Here is a 20,557-nt window from a genome sequence, read left to right as displayed (position 1 = left end):
CACAGCAGCTCTGCCAGGGGTGAGTGGCACAGATGGGCACCTTGGTGGCACTGGGTGGTGGCCCTGGATGGTGACAGTGAGGGAACACAGCTTCACATACTGAATCCAGACTCAAAGGATGCTTTGGATGCAGAGAACGGGATACATCCAATGGACAGACAGACACAGAGTCCCTCACGTCCCTGCCAGGCAGGGATGGGTGGACACATGGCTCCAAAAGGAACCTGCAGCTCCTCATGGGGCAGGATTTTATTAAACAAACAAACTGGAGCAATTCCTCCAGATTTACAGACACTTCCTCTGCTCTCACTCCCATGACCTGCTGCGGATTTACAGCTCTGCATTAACTTCGTGAGCACTCATAAAGCTGGCTGAGATAATGTTGGCCAGGAGGGTTTTATGGGCGAGTCATAATTACAAAATGCAGAAGAACTCCCAGAATCTGTTTATTAGCCCTTAATACTTGGTCAACGGCTGCACTGTGCACCTCACCCCTGCCTGCACGTCTCCTCCTCAGATAAACTGTTCTCCCAGGTTTTCCTTTTCTTCCCCTAAAAGACTTTTGCACTAAAAGAATTTTTAAAAGAAATCTAAAAGAATTTTGCACCTGTTTTAGCAGAATATGGAGTGTTTGCAGGGTCCTGTGGGTGGGCAGTGCCCAGCAATCATGGGGTAAATCCTCCCCATCCCGGGACATCCCTGGGGCATTCCCGGAGCATCTCTGGGGCATTTCCAAGCACATCCCAGGGCAGGGAGCCCTGCCTGGGTGGGAGCTGCATTTGCAAGGAGTTCTCAGTTAGGGAACAGGACTTTCTGTGCCCCCTCTCCATGCAGAGCAGGTCACCAGCACTTCCCAAATCCCCCTTTGCTGCGACTTGCAAGGATTTGAAACTCGAACAAGGCACATGAATAATGTAACGCGCTCCTTCTTCTCTTCTTGCCTTCAAATCCTCAGAGGGTGAGTGAGGCTTCTTGTCTGCCTCATTAGTGGCTGTTGAGCCATTTGATTTCTGTAACAATGAGTGCGCTCGCCAGGATTTTCATACCCATTTGCGTCATGGAGTCAACATGGAATTTTTTTTGAATTCACATAAAAAATTAATGGCGTAATCTGCATCCGTCTCTGTGGCAGGGGAGGCTCCTGTCCCCGCTCCTCCCTACAAATGGGAAAGGACCAGGACGGAGCCTGGTGAAGGGACAAGGATATGGGGATGCCACATGGGAGCAGCGCAGTGTGAGGTCCTCCAGGGTCCTGTGGGATGGGATTGACCTTGGGCCACCATGGAGCAGGAAAATTGAAGTTTTCAGCCATGCAGGAGTTGACCTTGGTTATGGTGTATTTGCTTGCTGCAAATAAAATAATATGTATATAGATAGGAGGATCTGCTTCATTGGGTCCTGCTTTTCCAGAGTTACTCAGGAAATTTAATTAGAATTAATTTAAGGTGTGATTTAGCTAAACCTCATTAAACGTCCTCCCGCAGTGAAAACTTTATTCAACATTAAAGTGAACTAAACCCAAGCATTGGGATTTCAATCCTGACTTAATGTCCACAGAGGAGTTTAATGTGGATTAATTAAGACATGTCCCATTTTCACTGCCATTTAATTCGGATTCTTGTGTGAGCACCCCCACTTTGGCAGCAGGTGCCAGTCAGGTGTGGCAGGGCAGTGGTGCCATCAAATATTCTCTAATGGATACACCCACCCCAGAACCCATTGGTTGAGGTACAAATGAGTATTTTCAGGAATAAAAATTCCTTTTAGGCCAAACCTTGGCTGTGTTGGTGTTGGCCTGGATGGGAAGGAACCCTTCTGCAGAGTTGCTGCCTCTGCTGTGGTCTGGGAGGGATTTACTTGAAGCACTCTGGGTGGCTCTCAGGGCAGCCAGGCTCACTGCACCAGGGCAGGACAGGGATCAGCACTGCCTGATGTAGGAGCAAAGAGATTATCCCTGGGAGATGGATAGCAGAGGCTGATAACAAACCTGCAATGCAATCAGTGCCTCTGATGGTATCACAGGTGGAGAGGCAGAGGCTGTGAAGCTGCTGGGATGCTCAGTGGTGCAGCTTCTGCCGTCACTCGTCTTTGTCTGCTTAGGTGTTATTACTTTATTTTATTTTATTTTATTTTATTTTATTTTATTTTATTTTATTTTATTTTATATTTTATTTTATTTTATTGTATTTCCCCCTTTTTTTAAATTTTACTTGAATTTATTTTATTCTATATCTCTCTGTTTTAACAGGGACAGTCAGATTGACCTCAAGTCTCATTTCTGCTCTTCGCTGTTTGCTGTGAAAGGTGAGGAAGGAGTTTTTAATGACATGAGCAGGCTCCAGTTGCCCTCTCCAGCAGCCAGGAGCTCCCTCCACATCTCATTTCCATCCTCTCATGCCATCAACCCCTCCTGTGCTGCCCACACGCTGCTACCCATCCCAGGGATCCCGGTCATCCCACCAGGGCACAGGGGAAAATAAAGTTCCCAAACCCTGAGCTGGAGACCCAGCTGCACTCCAGGTCAATCCACCCAGCCCTGCTGCTTCCCAGGGCAGTGGGGCTGTGCTTCACCTCTGCTCTTCCCTCCAGTGTGCCCCAGTGTGCCCCAGTGGGATGGTTTAGCCTTGTACTGGCACAGCACTGGGATGAGCAGAGCCTGGGCTGGGCTCCAGCACTCACAGCCCAGCTTGGCACAGGCAGGAGCACAGCTGGGATTTTGGGAAGCACTTTATGGGGACCTTCACAGAATGATGGTTGCAAACAGAGAATTGCACTTGCAGCAAAGTCACTGACAAAAAAATAAAAAAAACACCCAGGGTGTCTGCATGGGACTGGCTGGGAACATCTTGTGCCAACCCCACATATTGAAAGATACTCAGAGACAGCTCAGGAAAATCCAGCACCTCTGAGAGGAGCTCACAGCTCCAAGGGTGAGGTGGGAGCTATGGAAAGAGCAGGGTGGAATGGGCACAGCTGGAGGAGGCAGTGACCTGGCAGCGCCCAGCCATGGCCCTGGTGGTGAGCGTGTCCACAGGAGGGGCTCTGTGCTTGGAGAAAGGTGACAGCAGGTGACAGCAGGTGACAGAGAGCAAGCTCCTGCTCAGCAAACCTCTCACAGCTGCCCCACAAGGCAAAGCCCACCTGGCCAAGCCCCTCTGGCCTCCCTGGGCACTGCCAGCCCCAGGGCACAGCTGGGCCTGGAGGGCTCCCCACAGCAGAGCCCTCACTGGGCGCCAAAACCACAAACCCAGCTGCAGGTTCTGCACCACCTGTAAAGTTATTAAATCCTATAAAACACAACAGAATTTCCCACAACAAAGATTCCTTTGGTCTGGCACAGTTGGGTGATTGGTGCAGTTTCTTTTCCCCTGCAAAACGCTTCTGATGGCGTCTCAGAATCTGTCATGGGGGTCACTGGGGATCAGTCCTGCTTTCTGTGTGTTTTACCAGCCCATATTTCCCATTTATGACACATAAAGCTTTGGATATCACCAGAGGAAATACTATAGTAAACCTCTAATAAATTATTACAGGCATAAGCAAACTCCAGTAATTTATGGAGGGTTTTGACTTTAATAATGTTTTGTCTTAGATTTGGCCCTAATTATAAATCATTTGCAAGGACAGTTTAAAATATAAGCAAATCTTATATGGCATTCTTATTATCTACTTAATATCTCAGCCCCAAAGATTTACTGGATTGCATTCTGGGAATTAAGCAAACTAGGAAACTAAGTAAGAAAGAAACACAGGAAAATTATAGTTTTGTCATAAAACTTTGATTGATCAATGATTATTGTAAAACTCTGGTAACTATGCAGATGCCAACATAAATCTGTAACAGAACAGGATTTATTAGGGAAAATACTATATTTTCCACTATTTTGACTATAGTGTTAATATGGGCCTGGCAGATTTACTGTGGTTTTAGCTTAATTAACTCTATTTGACTGTATATACCCTTATAATGCATGTATCCCAAGGTGCAGCTGCTGCAGATCCAGTTTTCCCCTTCAGCTGTAGTTTAAGGAATATTTAAGCCTTGTCAGTGCTCTCGGGCTCAGTCAGGCTCAGCAGCACGGGGCTCATCCTTGTGTTTATCCTCTCGGAGAAAGCAGAGATGTGATGGCATCTCTCTGATGGGCAGGTGCACCGTGTTCCCTGGGAATTCCTTTCTCCTTGGAGTTTGCTGCAGGTGCCCGTCCCTGCCACTCCAGCTAACCAAATCTGCCAAAATCTGAGAAAAATAATCCGTGTATCCACCAATTAGTGCACTGTCCTGGGTAGGGATCTGTATCCATCACTGGTGTAAGGTGAAAAAGGGCAACAGCTCCTGAGCACAAAGCTGTGGCAGTGGGGGATGTGTGGGACAGCGTTCCAAAGGGAGCTGGGGACCCCAAATCAGGGCTTTGCCAAAGGTTTCTATCAGCAACGCACAAACACCCTTTTGCCAAGGTTTTGTCCCTTTGCAAGCCCCCAGGCTGTGTGTGAATTCACACCCTGTGAAATCGGGGTTTGTTCCGTCCCTGCCGCTTGCCCGGGTGCCGGTGCCTGTTTTGCCTCACCATGAAATTACCAGACTGCCCTTAAATACACTCCTGCAAATGAGGACACCGGAAAAAATGCAATAATTGTGACAGTAACTCACTAGGCCAAGCCTGACATGTCTCTAATTGCCTGCTAAAATTGTCTCTGTCTCCTAAAGTGCAAATTATCACCCGAAATGACAAGAATAATGAATGAGTAACTCTGATGTAATGCAACAATTAGCCCTTAAAGACACTGTCTAATATGCTAATTCCGAACACCCACTCCTTGTTATTAAGTGGCTGATAATTATTTAATTATCTATCTGCCAGGATGATTTACTTGGTTTATTTAGCTGCAGATGCGGGGCAGGAGCTCTCAGGTTTGGGGTCAGGGGGAGGCAGCCCCAGCGCCGGCCGGAGCTCGGGCTCATCCTCCTGCCCGCCTGTCTGCTCTAATCAGCGGTGTCAGCAGCAAACAACGGGGCTGTGCCGGTGTGCCGAGAGTCCCTGCTGCTCACAGGTCAGGGAGGTGTCAGCCCCGGCTCTTTCAGTGAGAAATTGCTATTTCTGCTTTTATTCCGTGCTGTCAGAGCCGTCCCGCTGACGGCTGAGCCTCCGCGCCGCTCGCTCCGTGTGCGTTGTTTTCTGGCAATTTCGTGATGATCTCTTTGAAGGTGAGGGTGCCTCTCTGTGCTGGAGGTGTCTGCCAGCCCTGAAGAGACTTTCCTGCTCTATGGGAGCAGCCTGCAGTGCTCCCATATCCCTGAGAAAAACCCATGGAGAGCACAGGCTGAGCTGGGAGATCCTGCTCACACCACCCTGGGACTGGACAGAGGAATGAGGTGGTCCCCAAGTCCCTCCCAAGCCAAAACATTTAGGATTCTATGGGAATTTACTGACCTGGTCCAAGCAGTCTGACTCAGAGCTCAGGAGGGCCCATGGGAATGTTTTGAGGGTTTGGGATGTGTAATACATGGGAAAGAATGGAAGTTACTGTGAGCTGTGCCCGTGGAGAGATGCTCCAGCCTTAACTAAAGGCAAACAAGGTGAGGAAAGCCAGAGAATTTCCGTCAGAGACTCAGTTCCTTCTTTGTTCAACAAATTCTTCTGAAAATTTCCGATTAAGCACAACCTTTGCAAAAAGAACAACTTCTGTGAGGTGTAAATAAATCCTTTCTAGCCCTGAGCTCTGCCCAGGGGGGACCACTCTGTCTGTGAATTAACACTCTCCAGCAGTCAGAGGCTTCTTTAATTAGCAGATATCCTGAATCCTGCCCAGATATATGTCCCACATCCCTGTTGGTGTATGACTAATGCCAGGCACACGCCACAGCTTTGTTTATGGCAGCTCTTCTCCCTCCTGGCCTGGCCTTTCTTTGTCCTGGGTGTTTAAAGCGCAGGTTTATGCCTGAGTGGCCTGTCCCTGGTCTGTGACATCCTGGGGACACAAGGCAGGGGAGCACATCCTGGATTTTCTTCCAGGAGCTGCCACATCCGAGTGTGGCGCAGCACCACGCACCCCTGGTGCTTTGGAGCGTGGATTTTTGATGGGCACTGGCAGAATTTCCTACAGAACAAATCCCTCTCTGGGGCCAGCACAGGAGTGATGGACACGGGTGGCAGCACCAGGGCTGGTTCCTGCACCCTCCCTGTGCTCCTGCCCAGCTGCAATTAGCACGGCATCATTGAGGATGCTGGATGCTCCACCCTGCTGGAATGAAGAGGAATTCTGTGTCTGTGGTGAATTTAGTTGACTTTGGAGATTTTTTAATGCAGTAATAACTCCACGCTCCCTCTTCCAGTGCGAAGCCGGGGAGCTGTTCATTATCCGGATTCTGTCTAGGAAGGACTTTTTATCATCAGATTCCCAGGACAGGAGCGGAATTTAATCTTCTGACTGCAGCTGAGCCAAAGAGCAAAGCCACCTCAAGGTCACCTGGCCCGAGGGGCGGCTGGGAGGCGCCGAGGGGACCTGGTGAGGTGACAAGGAAGGTGCCAGCCCTGACATGGGACAGCCTCAGTGCCTGCCCTGCTGCTATTTATTTACTATTATTTATGTAATTCTCACCCAAAAATGACACGAGGCAGGGGAAAGGCAGGAGGTGTGAGCTTGTGCCAGGGCCCAGCTGGGGGGTCTGGGGAAGGGGAGAAGGGCACAGCCCCCTCCTCTCTCCCTCTCCCTCCCTCTCACTCTGGCTGCAGCAGGATCCTGCCAGGGGCCAGGCAGAGGGGGCAGATGCCATGCACAGGTGCCAGCACCGTGCAGATGTTCCAGCTGCTGAGCAGGGCTGCCATATGCCACGCAGGGGTGCCAGCTGCTGAGCAGGGGTGGCAGCCACTGCATCCCCAGCCATGGCTCTGGTGCTGAGCCAACGCTGTTGAGCAGGGGAGAGGCTCACAGGGATGAGGGAGGCTCCCAACAAATCCAGGGATTCCCTCCTTTGCAGTGTGAGGAGCCAGCAGCTGCAGCCTCCCCAAAAGGCAGTGGGCTGCACATTCCTGCTCCCTGCACACCTGCAGGGAAAAAAAGTCCTAATTCTAAAATCTCTCTATTAAGGAGCAGGAGTGAACCTGGGCTTTGCCAATTCTTGATTGTTCCCCACAACAATTTTTCTTTCTTCTTTCAAGAAGACTTCTTTCCTCCTCCCTGTTTTCCTGTGAGCCCCCTGATGTGATGAGTTAAATATTAACCAAAAGAAGTCCAAAAATTCTGACATACCCCAGCGGCCCCGCACTCAGCTCAGGCTCTGCTCAAAGCAGTAACAATTAAGACCTGGACAGTTTGTTTTTTCCTTCTAAACAAAGAATTAATGATGCACGAGGACCTGGGGGGAAATTGCTCATAATTTATGACGGCACTTTTAGGTGAGGGTGGGAAGTTATGTAAAGCAAGGGAAGGGTTGGGAAGGTAAACACTGTGAGCAGCCGCCTGCGTGGCTGCACTGACAATTTCAAATCTACTCCATCCCATTAACCCACCTAAAATAACTGTGATGGTAATAACCCTTCAGACACAAATGCTTGTGCAGACAAAGGTGTTATTAAGTTAAATTACCCTAAAAGTGTCGGATTGACAGAAAGGTTCACTCAGTGGTTTGGCATCCAAGGGCCCCTGTGACGTGAGTAAACAGTTGCTCAGGCTTTGTTCCCACTTTGCAAGGCTCAGTGCTGGGATTTGGGGCTTCTGCTGCTGCTGTTGAGCACAGTGTCTGCTGGGAGATGTGTCTGTGCCTTTTGGAGAGGGCTGGAGCCCTGGGATGATGCCCTGGGATGTCCCCAGGGAGTCCTGATGAGCTTCAGCAGCTTCTAACCCCCCCAGCCCATATCCTGGGGTCATACGGCCCCTTGCACACTCAGAGCGGATCCTTGGGATCCCAGCCCAACTTTTGGATGTTCTTCCCTTGAGAATTCCCTCCATCACCCAGGGGCTGGCGCTGGGTGTGGTTCTGGAGCACTGGCAGCTCCATGGGAGTGACCTCCACAGCCCCACAGTCCTGCAGGGTGACCAGGACCCCTTGGGGCTGCACCCAGGGCAAGTCCCTCTGTCCCTCTGGGGGTGCAAGATGCTGCTCTTCCCCCCAGTGCCTCCCATGCAGCTCCTTCCCCAGCAGCCCTGGCCAGGAAAGGCTGAGCTGCACCCCCCCCATCCCTCAGCAGCATCTGCCTGAGGAGCTTTAATTAAAGTTCTTCCCTTGCTTTTATTATCCAACACGCTCGGCTCGGCTGCGCGGCTCCACTGAGAGCCCTCAGCTCCGGTGTTGAGCTGAGCTGGGAGCATATTTTAAGAGAGCAGCCAGAGCATTCCTGTTCCCGAGATGTCCCGTCCTCCCTGATGCAGATTCTGACTCCTGTTCCACACTCTGCAGCAAGATAAGCCATAATTAATAATTAATACCATTATTTAATCCCTTACATTCCTAGAGCTCGGCTTGTCCTGAGGATCCCCTGGCTTGAGCCATTCCCAGGGATGGGCAGGGAGGGCAGAGGCTCCTCTGTGTCCTTGGCAGGGGATCTAAGGACTCTGGATGGGAGTTAGGTCAGAAAATTGGGAGTGATGCTCATGTCCCAGGCCCCAGCCACACAGGACAGAAAAGGAGGAGACATTCCAAGCTCCTGACACTGCCAAAAGCTGCCAGTGTTGAACCACTGGGGCCAAAATTCATGGTGGGGACTGAAATGAGATGGACAGGAATGGAAATGTGGCTTTTTTAGGGGTGTGGAAGGGGTATTCCCATAGGCCTGTGTCACCCAGTGATGGATCCATGACCCTCTCTGTGACATTTCCACCTCTGTGCTGGGACAGCCTGTGGAATGTCAGACCCCAGCAGGAGCTTCTCCAGCCTCATCTCCCTCTCCACCACACTTTCAGACCATCTCAGAGGTTACAGACCATGGCGATTATTGGGAATTTTCAAGCATTCCCACATCCCTGCAGTTTTTTAAGGAGGAGCATTCCTGGTGCAGACCCACATGGAATTCTGCACTGCTCTCCCCTCAGGAGGAGCTCCAACAGGTGATCCCACACTGTTTCCTCCCGCTCCCTCTCATTTTTCTCTTTTTTTCTGGATGTTTTTTCCATCCTGGAGGTACCTTTGAAATCTCCCAGCGTCAACTGGAATCAGCTCTGGCTTCTCTCTGGGCTAATAAATTAGAAATGCCACATTCTCCCAAACTGCATTATTACCGTTTATAATTTTGATTGTTCATTTGCATACGAAAATGAGTCCTGTGACATGCGTGAATTTTATTTTATTCTTGGACTAATTATAAACAAGAATGCCACATTATTTACATAACTAATTATTGTTCCTTCTGTTCTCCCATTTTGAAATCACAGGCCCATTCTCTGCCGGTTAACGATGCAAATGAACAATCAGAGAACATTTCCAAACTTTCTGAATTTGTCCTATTTGCATCAAATACAAATTCCTTTGAATGGGAGATAATATGCCTTTCCATTTTAATGGGAGTAAATTAGGCTGATCTTAATTTATAGTTAATTTGAATGACTAATTTCTGTCTACCTGAGTGTATTTTTTCAGAGGCCAATCGTAGATGTTTATTAACCCATAAATCTGCTTTTTGCTAGAAACAAAGGAAAATTTTGTCCCAAAAAGTGGCTTTATGCCTTTGTTTTGGAGCAGATATCCTCCTTTTTCTGGCTGCCTGCCCACCTCAGACCTGCTGCTCACCTGGGAGCTCCTGTCTGGGAGGGGGACAGGGTAGCACCAGCACTGGACAGCCCAACCTGGCCTTGGGCACTTCCAGGGTTGTGACTTCTCTGGGAAACCTGTTCCAGGGAAGAATTTCTTCCATACATGTGGATATTTATCCCCCCAGGATCTCCTGGGGTGAGAGAGCAGCCCGAGGGCAGTGCCCTGGGACAGCTGGGGCACCCCCTCAAAAGAGCCTCTAAATAAATGTGTTCCTTCAAAAATAACTCCACAAACACATCATCCCTCTGCTAACGGCTGAATGGGCTCCCAAGGAGCCGTTATGTTCTATGTGGTAGAAAATATGAATTTTAAACTGGATCCTAAATACAGCTTTTATAGGAGGCGGCGTCACAGCTCACAAAGAGCCGTCACAGTCCAGCGGGTGGATAATGCACAGCTGGAAAAATTGTCTCCATTCTCACACACTTCCACAAGTGATAAATCTCAGGAAGGTGCTGGCAGCAGCCCCTGCTCCGAGCTGGCAGAGGGGCAGGAGGCCAGGCCTGGTGTCCTCAGCATCCCACAGGATGGAGAGGGTGCTCCCATGGGGATCCAGAGCCCTGCACCACAGGGAGGAGGAGAATGGGGCTGACACCTCCCCGTGGCGCCAGGACAGCACCAAGGAAAACATCCCACCCTACAAAGACACCCCTGAGCCTCACAGTGGCTTTTACTCCTGCATGGACAGGGGTGTGTTAATAATTTTCAATCCTAATGTAAATAACAACAGAAAAACTCCTGTGGGGATGTGGGAAACTGCGCTTTAAAGTTTCTCCTTATTCCAGCAAATTGTCAATTCCACACGAGAAGTTTCTACAAAGTCAAACTTTTATTTTATTGAGCTTAATTGTTTTAATTGCCTCAAGTACAACATCACATCAGAATAGGCCAGTGGGGAGGAACCTCTGTGTGAGGGTGGTGGCACAGGGCACCCAGAGAAGCTGTGGCTGCCCCATCCCTGGAAGTGTCCAAGGCCAGGTTGGATGGGGCTTGGAGCAACCTGGGATAGTGGAAGGGGGTGGAACTGGATGAGCTTTGAATTCCCTTCTAACCCAAACCATTCTGGGGTTCCATGAACCCCGGGGGTGTCCCTGGGCTGACATCTGGCACAGCTCCCATTCCTGGACTGGGAAGAAAACCAAATGCATCAGCCCAAGTTTCTATTCAGCTTTTCTCCAGCTCTGATCTCTGCACAACAAGAAAAGGGAGCTGTCCTGTCGCTCCTGTTTAATGTAACAGGAACCCAGAATAATTGTTCCTGGATTCTTCAGGCCAGATTCAGCTCCTATTAAAGTCAATAATTAGATTTTGATCACCTATAATTGGAAGTGCTGCCCAGCCAGCTGAGCTGTCTCTGCATGCTGTGCACGCGGCTGGAGCCCAGGGCCTGCTCTGCTGCACAGGAACCACTGGCACCGCCAGCAATTCCAACATTCCCAGACCCTTCCATGCAAAACACAAAAATCTGGGGAGCCTCTCTTCTTCCCAGTGCCTCACCAGGCCTTCGGCAGCATCTCCACCTGCCCAGCAGGGACTCTGTTGTCCCAGAGCAGCAGCAGGACGTGAACAGTGCTGGGCTGCCAGGGATCAGGTGCCGCTGGGGTGAGAAGGGTCCTGCACCCCTGGCATGGTCCCAGGGCTGCCAGCCCTGCCACAGGGCCAGGGAGCAGCTGGGTGGGTGTCACCTGTGCTGGCACTGCCCTGTGTTGGGCCAGCAGGTGTGACCGTGTTCACAGAGGTTTTTGCATGAGGGAGGAGACGAGGATCTGACTCCATGTTTCAGAAGGATTGATTTATTATTTTATCATATCTATTACATTAAAACTATTCTAAAAGAATAGAAGAAAAGATTTCATCAGTAGGCTAGCTAAGAATAGAAAAACAAAAAATGATAATAAAGGTTTGTGGCTTGGACTCTGTCCGAGCCAGCTGGACTGTGATTGGCCATTAATTAGAAACAACCACATGAGACCAATCCCAGATGCACCTGTTGCATTCCACAGCAGCACATAACCATTGTTCACATTTTGTTCCTGAGGCCTCTCAGCTTCTCAGGAGGAAAAATCCTAAGGAAAGGATTTTTCATAAAAGATGTCTGCGACAAGCAGGTCCTTGCCCTCGTGCCACAGATCCTTCCCATCTCCCAGAGAGGAGAGAAGGACTGCACTAATTTAGCTGGACATCTCAATCAAATTAGTGACCTGGAGCTAGTTTTTTTGGTTTTACTAATGCAATTAAAGAATCTAATTGTATTAATCAAAATCATATTATATTGCCAATAATTAAATTCCCTTTTGACACCATTGTTTACACTTCCATTGCTTATTAATTAGTCTGACATCGTTGGTCCCTTATGGAATGGGGAGCGACTCCTTGGTGGGGCTGGGGACAGGGACAGGAACAGGGACAGGGGGATGGGGATGGGGATGGGCAGGGGGGTGAATAGGGGCAGGATCCCGGGATTTCAGAGCTCCCGGCCCCAGCAGGGATCTGGGAAGCGGCTCCCAGAGCACTCAGCATCCCTGGCCAGTCCGGGAGCCCCGGGGCTCGCAGCCACCGCTGGAGGTCAGCGGCAAACAGGGGCTGAGCCTTTCCCCACAGCTGCCCGTCCTTCCTGGCCTGAAAAGCCTCTTTATCCTTCACACAAAGCCCGAATTCCCTTTCTTCCCCGCAGGAGCCAGCAGTGCGTGACTTTCTTCTTCAGCTGCCTTTTGCATTTCCAAGTCCGTCCTCTCCTCTCCCCTCGGAGTTTTCTTTGGCCAAACAAAAGCTGCTTCCTCTGTGTCTCCTCTCACCCCTCCCACCCCAGGTTATTTCACAGGGCTCTGCCGAATTCCTCTGCACCAAACCATTTGTAAGTGTAGCTATAAATACAAATGGAGAGGAAACTCTTCTGGATCTGGGGCTAATCAGCAGAGGAATGAGCTGGGAATGTGAAGACAGCAGGCTTGTCTGGGAAAGGCTGGGAAAGAATGAAATTCATAATTCCTTGGAGGTAAAAAAGGAAGAAAAGCCAAGTGAAAAGAGTGGACTTACAGAAAGAGAAAATTCACACAAAGAGCAGGAATAGCCAGGTTCTTAAATAAATTACTGTAATAAACAAGGTATCTCAAAATACAAGGATCACGAGGGGCCATCACGGGACAAGGGCCAGCATTCCCAGCAGCAGGGCACATTGTCACTGTGAGGGGACCTCACTTGGGAATTTGGGGAGGGGAGAGGCTTTCCCAGCAGAAGCCAGTGGCTGGGTGAGGGGTGTTTGCTCCATGGTTGCAGCACCGTTAATTCCTAATTGGATCTGCCGTTCCTTCTGATAAGCCCTGCCAAGTTATATCACCACTGCTGGGCTGAGTTCAGCTGCTTTGCCATTATTGTAATTATAATTATGGATTTCATGTGCTCCTTCAGACCCCCTCGTGTGCCCCAGCTCCTCTGCTCAGACCACGCTCCCCCATCCCACCAGTGCTCCCTAGTTCAGGGGGCAGAGGCTCACTGGGGTGTTGATGATGGGAGGGGGTGACTTGGAGCCCTCTGTCCCATCCTAGGAGCTGAGGAGGAGCTGGGAGCTCAGTAAACTCAAACTGGGAGCTTGGTAAACTCAAACTCCTTTCTCCATGGACCTCATCCCGCCTCCCTATCCCTACCATGGACCCCTGAGCACAGAGCTGATGTTTCTGGGGGGTTTGTGCCCCCAGAGCAGGGGCACAGCAGGCTCTGACCCTGGCCTGCATTCTCCCCCTCTGCCCAGCCCAGCCCAGCCCCAGCTCTGGCTGTGCCTGCCTTGGATCCCACTTGGATTAGAAATGGCAATTCCAGGCTGGGAACTTTTAATAATGGTGCGCAGAGGAATGCCTGCAAGGCTAAATTGCTTCATTTGCATTGTCTTGGAATATTTTTGCATATCATAAAAACCCATATTTTTGCTTTGCCCTTTTCCCCTTGCTCCCCTCCCCACAGCTTTGTTGGGAATGGGGAGTGCAGAGCCCCACAGGTTGGATCCCCCACACACTGCACGGAGCCAGGAGCTTTCCCTGCTCCCATGCTGGGTTTCTGGAGGAGGTGATGGTCCCCAAAAGCTGCCAGCTCAGTTTCTGGGTGCTTCTGCAACTCTCTCTCCCTCCTCATCCCACAGGATCTGTCTCCCTGGTTTGGGACAGCAGGAACAGATCCTGCTTGGGGGGAATGGGGTGTTTGCTCTCCTGAAGGTCAGCTCTGTTTGCAGAGGGGACACAGTCCATGCCAGGAGAGAGGGAGCAGCCCCCAGCCCTTCACCATCTCCCTCCCCACCTGACAGTGCTGGGAGTGCACCTGGGAGCACCTGGGAGACGCCACCTCCCTGCTGGGCCACCAAGGAGAGGGTGGCAGGTGTGGGATGGCTCTAGGACGTGTCATTTCTCTAAGAACACCTTCAGCCTCTCCAGACTAACCCAAATATCTGCAGCCTGGCCGTGCATTCCCCCTGCCTGGCTTTCCTGCACTCCCAGGCTGGAATTCCCGGCAGGAAGGGCGGCCAAGCCCGGCTGAGCGAGCGCTAACGAGCACGGCGCTGATGGATGCTGCTGCACCGTCCTTCCCCGGAACAGAGGCCACGGGGAAAACAGAGCAAAGTAGGAGGAAAATCGGCTGGAATCTAATTGTGGAGGCGGGGGAGATGCAGAGGGAGAGGCTAGGATTGATAGCTGTCTGCTCTGCTGCACCTTGGAGGAATCATTAACATCTGATTAATTAGTTAAGGGCTGCTTTGCAAGTGTAAAGCTCTGCACAAGTGCAAAGGATAAATGGGATGATCTGGAGTGGCTGGAGATGGCACTCGAGGTGATGGAGGCACTTCAGAGGAGAGGGGGAAGAGAAAGGCAGTGACAGCAGCAGGCGTGGAGCTGGGACTGGGATAAACTGCTCCGGTCTGGGCTGCACCAGGGGCTCTGGAAGGGCTCCAGTGCTGGAACCAGCCTTCTCCTCCTCCTTCCCCTTCTCCTTGCCCCCATGGTGCTGCCCACCAGAATTTGGGAGAGAGGGGACAACCTGAAACCTTTTTGCCAACCAATAGCTCTCCTATTAAATAGTTAATACACTTAGATGTATTTTAATAAACTCCATTTAATGGCCGTACATTAATTGTCTGATTAATTCTAATAAATCCTTATTTGAGATGCTTAATTTAGAGTGTGACTGATCATCCTGTCACGGTTGGATTATAGAATTGTTGTCTGCAATGAGATACTTTGGAAGATACTGGACAAAGGCAGAAATCTGGGAACTTCTCTGGTAATTGAAAATCCCATCGGCACGAGGAAGGGATGAGCATGTCCCAGGGGATGTGGGGAGGACAGGGATGAGCATGTCCCAGGGGATGTGGGGACAGGGATGAGCATGTCCCAGGGGATGTGGGGACAGGGAGGAGCATGTCCCAGGGGATGTGGGAGCAGGGATGAGCATGTCCCAGGGGATGTGGGGACAGGGATGAGCATGTCCCAGGGGATGTGGGGACAGGGATGAGCATGTCCCAGGGGATGTGGGACAGGGATGAGCATGTCCCAGGGGATGTGGGGACTGGGAGGAGCATGTCCCAGGGGATGTGGGAGCAGGGATGAGCATGTCCCAGGAGATGTGGGGACAGGGATGAGCATGTCCCAGGGGATGTGGGGACAGGGAGGAGCATGTCCCAGGGGATGTGGGAGCAGGGATGAGCATGTCCCAGGAGATGTGGGGACAGGGATGAGCATGTCCCAGGGGATGTGGGGAGGACAGGGATGAGCATGTCCCAGGGGATGTGGGGAGGACAGGGATGAGCATGTCCCAGGGGATGTGGGGACAGGGATGAGCATGTCCCAGGGGATGTGGGGAGGACAGGGATGAGCATGTCCCAGGGGATGTGAGGAGGACAGGGATGAGCATGTCCCAGGGGATGTGGGGACAGGGAGGAGCATGTCCCAGGGGATGTGGGGAGGACAGGGATGAGCATGTCCCAGGGGATGTGGGGACAGGGATGAGCATGTCCCAGGGGATGTGGGGAGGACAGGGATGAGCATGTCCCAGGGGATGTGGGAGCAGGGATGAGCATGTCCCAGGAGATGTGGGGACATGGATGAGCATGTCCCAGGGGATGTGGGAGCAGGGATCTCCCTGCCCCTGGCCCCATGTGTCCTTTAGCAGAGGGACCCCTGCCCTGCCTGAGCCCTGACCCCGTTACCCATGTGGGGCGTGGGCAGGGGGCAGTGGTGGCACTGTGGGGACACCCTGGGGACAGGAGGGGCTGTGGAGGTGTCTGCAAACAGCCTGGAGGGCAGAGGGGCCTGGTGTGACGGCCACCAAAGGCAGCAGGCCAGGTGGATTTGATGGTAATTTACTTAAAAGGGGAGGTGACATCGTTTAGGACCCGCTGGCTGCGTTATTGAATTTGAATCCCCCAGGAGCAGGGGAGCAGCAAAGGTCACCCCGTGTTTACACTCGGTGACATTTCTATGAAGAGCTGTCAAACACCAATTTTCTCCCTCGCCTGTGGTGGCAGAAATGCCACTTGAGCTGTGCACAGAGACACACCCTGCCCCTTCCCTGGGCCAGGGAGCTCCCTGGGATCCCCTGAGCATCCCTGGGGCTGAGCCTGCCCCCACACCCTGGGGGGACTCAGGGGTCTCTGGGGGCTGGAGGGCTGCAGCAGCTCAGGGACCCCTGGCTCCAGCGACTATAAATTAATCAATTATCAATATGGACCTTTTCAAGCAAAATCTGAAATGTTGTGTTAGAAGCCCAGCCCCAGGTGCTGTGGGTTGATGTTCCACTGGCTTCTTTTCAGGAAAAATTAAAAACTCAAAGGCAACCCCTTCCCAGGAGCATAAGGATCAAATAATCTCAGAGAAGCTCAGCCAGGAATTCCTGAATCCTTTTTGTTTCCCGGCTGCTTCTCCCCCAGGTCAGTCCTGGTGTTTCACAGCCCTTCCAGGACCCCAAACCCCACAGCCAGGGCAGCCCCTGCCCCAGCCCAGTGGGACCAGCACCCTCCTGGCATGCCACACACGGCACACAATTCCCAAAGGAAGGAGCAGGACACCAAACACACCCCTCTTCCTTTTTTCTCCTCCTACAAATTCCAGGTTTCACCTCAGCACAAGCTCCAGCTTTTCAGTTGATCGCAGCCCATGCGAATTTGTAATCACACAATTAGAAGTGAATTTGTAATCATACAATTATCCTCCTGCTAAATTAATATATTAAAATGTTCAAACAATTGTTCCAGTAATTAAACAGACAGATATTAGAGAAAATGAAGGCATTTTAGTCTTGCTCTCTGGAATGTGCTGACCTTTCCCCTTTCTTAGCTGCTACTCGGGTGGTGTAGAAATGATTGGATAATTGGATGGTTCATGTTCTCCTGAAGTCACCAAAGCAGAAGAAAGACAGAATTGCCCCAAAGTTTCCATGGAGCTGTGACTGTGCTAATTAGAAATGGTTTTTTCCCCCTCCATTTATGGTTAAAATTTAGAAATTATTTGCTCTAACAATTGTCACTGTCACCCCTAATCCTGGTGGTGCTGGTGACTGTGTCCTCTCTTACCTCTGCCATGCAGGGACACTGACCCACAATGGACATTGGTGTGGCAGTGCCACCAGCCCTGGGCACCATGGCCACCATTCCAAAACCAGTGCAAATCAGGAATTGTGAGGGAAATGGGAAATCTGAGGAGGCACAAGAAGGTGGGAGGGAAACAGACTGTGGAAATCTTCTCATGTTCCTCTAGAATGTGTGTTCACATGCACCCTGTACACTTATTTATCTACCCAGCTATTTATCTATCTATCCATCTCTCTCCATTTAATTACCCAGCTGTCTCTCTGTATACCTATATACCTGTTTTGTTTTTTTTTTTTTCAGAATACCCATTTTTTACCCCCTTTCCACCTCATTCTATTGTATTTTGTCTGCTCCTATCAAGCTTAGAGCGGAATTTGGGACCTTTTCCAGGGATGCTGCATTCCCAGCATGTTCCATCTGCAGGTGCTGCCCACCCATGCTGCCAGTATCCCAATTTCCTTTGCAATTGCCATGGTGAGGAATCCGTGTGGGATCCTTCCCTCACCTGGGAGGATTCCTCCTTCCTCCTGCAGCATGAGAGCAGCCTGAGCCTCCCATCCTGCAGCTCAAATGCGATGTGACACAACCTAATGGAGTAAATACAGGTACAACAGGCACTTCAGGTGCTCATAAACTGTGCATTGTTGCTGTTTGGATGGTGCTGATGTTATTGCAGACGCCGTGTGAAGTCTGAAATAGGATCCTGGTGATTCCACTGCTCCCGTTCCCAGCTCCTTTCACTGAGGGGAAATGGCTCGGCTGACACTCTGCATCCCCAGCTTTAAAATGTATTTATTGTCTCTAACATTCCATCTCTGTTCAGGGACCCAATCCAATATCTCTGCCACAGGTGAGAGCAGCCAGCACACCGAAGGAAGGCAGGACAAGCTCCATGGAGCTGCAGAACTTGGTGATTCCGTGTCAGGCCCGGGGTCAGTGTCACAGACATCTTTTATGAAAATCCTTTCCTTAGGATTTTTCCTCCTGAGAAGCTGAGAGGCCTCAGGAACAAAATGTAAACAATGGTTATCTGCTGCTGTGGAATGCAACAGGTGCATCTGGGATTGGTCTCATGTGGTTGTTTCTAATTAATGGCCAATCACAGCCCAGCTGGCTCAGACAGAGAGTCCGAGCTACAAGCCTTTGTTATCATTCTTTCCTATTCTATTCTTAGCTAGCCTTCTGAGGAAATCTTTTCTTCTATTCTTTTAGTATAGTTTTAATGTAATATATATCATAAAATAATAAATCAAGCCTTCTGAAACATGGAGTCAGATCCTCGTCTCTTCCCTCATGCAAAAACCCCTGTGAACACGGTCACAATCAGGGATGAGAGGGACCACAAGGAGTGGCTGCTGCTGGAGGAAACCTCAGCTCCTGGTGTCTCTCTGGGCATGGTGGCACCACTCTGCAAGCCCTGACCCTGGCACAGCCAACCCTTCTTGACACAGCCCGGCCCCGAAGCTCCAATCTCCCGAATAAGGCATCTCCCAGGGATGAGGAGGATGATGCTGATGCTTTTGGCGCTCAGCCTAGGGGGTTCTCGTGGCTTGGCCAGAGGGGAGGGATGCCCAGCATCTCTACAAGCCAAATCAACCCACAGAAGGACGAGAAAGGTCTGGGAAGGATCCCAAGGCTGCAGTGAGGACAGGCAGAGCGGCTCCGCACAGCCTCCCGCTGTCATTAGCACATGAATGGCTCCGTTCTGTGCTTCCCAGAGCTGGGAATGAGAGTTTTGATTACTCATCTGCTCCTGCCATCCTGAGCCGGGGGCTCCTCGGTCCCTCGGAGGGGACAGTGGCTGCCAGCCTGTGCCATGCCCTGTGCCATGGCCCATCCTGCCTCAGCCAGGGTGGTTCCTGTCCTGGTGGCACTGGCTCCCTGTGCTGACTGTGGGCACATCCTGGGGATGTCCTGCGGTATTTTTGGGGTCTCCTGTCATTGGGAGGAATGATGAATCTGACTCCGTGCTCTTAGAAGGTTAATTTATTATTTTGTGGTTTATATTATATTAAAGAATACTATACTAAGCTATACTAAAGAATAGAGAAAGGGTACAGGCAGAAGGCTAAAAGATAATAACGAAAAACTCGTTACTCTCTCCAGAGCCCTGACACAGCTGGAGGGTGATTGGTCATTAGGTCAAAACAATTCACATGAAACCAATGAAACAATGACCAGTTGGTGAACAATGTCCAAACCACATTCCAAAGCAGCAAAACACAGGAGAAGCAAATCAGATAACTGTTGTTTACATTTTTCTCCGAGCCTTCTCAGCTTCCCAGGAGAAGAAATCCTGGGCAAAGAGACTTTTCAGAAAACACGACAGTGACAACGTCCCCACACAGCCTCACCGGGCTGAGCTCCGGACACCTGCACAGGCAGCGTGTGCGTGCTCCCGCGGGCTCATTCGTGAGTTTTTGGCACGGCTGGGAAGCTGGAGGCAGCCCCTGCCTCAGACACAGCCCGGTGCAGGGTTTGATGTGACTGAAGCCCACTAAATACACGGTGTCAGGTGTAATTGCACGGTACCGGCGGCACGCCGGGGGGAAGCGGCGAACACATTGGCATGGTTACGGAACACTCGGGGGAGTCTCAAATACAGGTTTGTTGGTTTCCGAGCCCAGGGAAGGAAGCCAAGTCTGACTGTTGAGGAAAACAAGTGGATGTGCTGTAGACTCGTTATTCATCTCTGCTCCTGGAGCTCTTGGATCAAATAACAGGCTCCTCTCCCGTTGTAATGGAGCCTGATATCTCCTGGAGCCTTCCCTCTCACCGCATGGTGGGAGCAGCAAACCAGAGCCAGGAGCAGGGAGATCCATCCCCGGGCAGAGTGGCCCTGCCTGTCCTGCCTCCTCCCTGCTGCCCTTTCAAAATCTCTGCTGCTCACAGTGACTCTGAGATACGTACAAGTCTCTTTTTCCCAGCCTGGCTGTCGAAGAAGGAGTCAGGATTCTTCTGTTCTCGTTCTCAAGGTTGTTTATTATTTCTTATCTATTACATTCTTTCTCTGACTCTCCGAGGTCTGTCTGGCAGGTCGGGTTGAGGCACACTGGTGTTATCTTTTTATACTAAAAACTACATATACATTATTTACCATAACTTCCCAATACCTATCACCTATGTTAGACAGTGAGCTTCTACCTTAAACCAATCCAAAAGTGCCGACATCACCCAGAAGATGGAGGCCAAGAAGAAGAAGGAGAAAGACTGGACATGCCCAGATTCCTCCATCTTGCCTC

This window comes from Agelaius tricolor, unplaced genomic scaffold, assembly GCF_023055355.1.
Source record: "Agelaius tricolor isolate 1412-34295 unplaced genomic scaffold, bAgeTri1.0.p SCAF_20, whole genome shotgun sequence".
Classification (NCBI taxonomy): Eukaryota; Metazoa; Chordata; class Aves; order Passeriformes; family Icteridae; genus Agelaius; species Agelaius tricolor.
This window is presented reverse-complemented; position numbering follows the sequence as displayed.